The following is a 515-nucleotide window of genomic DNA, read 5'->3' as shown; positions in this document are numbered from 1 at the left end:
ATATACTCCTATTTGTAACACAATATCTCTGTGTTTGTTTTCTCCTGTCAGGAGAGCTCTCGCCTCTGCTATGGACATTAGTACTCCCTTCAAATATCAAAACTTATTCATGGTTACTGACATCAATTAATTGTGTTTATCCAAACCATGTACATGAGGACCGTGTGTTTAATTCTTCATGAAAGAGATCCTTAATACAACTCAAAATTACAAATATTGAAAAAATATATATAATTTAAAATTTTAAAAGTCTACTTGATAAAAATAGTCACAAATGAAATAGAAATNGAAGTGTCTCTCTTCCTTCTTTTCTTCCTCACTCCTTTCCTTCCCTCCTTCCTTTCTCCTTGCATTTGTTCCTTTTATCCTTTTTTCCTTCATTCATTCACATATTTTTATTTGTTATTTTTAATCATGATTCTATGGAAAATGCATTATTTTCCTTAAGGGATGTCTTTATATTTTTATTCCAACAGAGAAATATTTCTGGAACACTGAGTACAACCAAAGGTGTT

This window comes from Galeopterus variegatus, unplaced genomic scaffold (genome assembly GCF_000696425.1).
Source record: "Galeopterus variegatus unplaced genomic scaffold, G_variegatus-3.0.2 Scaffold8915, whole genome shotgun sequence".
NCBI lineage: Eukaryota > Metazoa > Chordata > Mammalia > Dermoptera > Cynocephalidae > Galeopterus > Galeopterus variegatus.
This window is presented reverse-complemented; position numbering follows the sequence as displayed.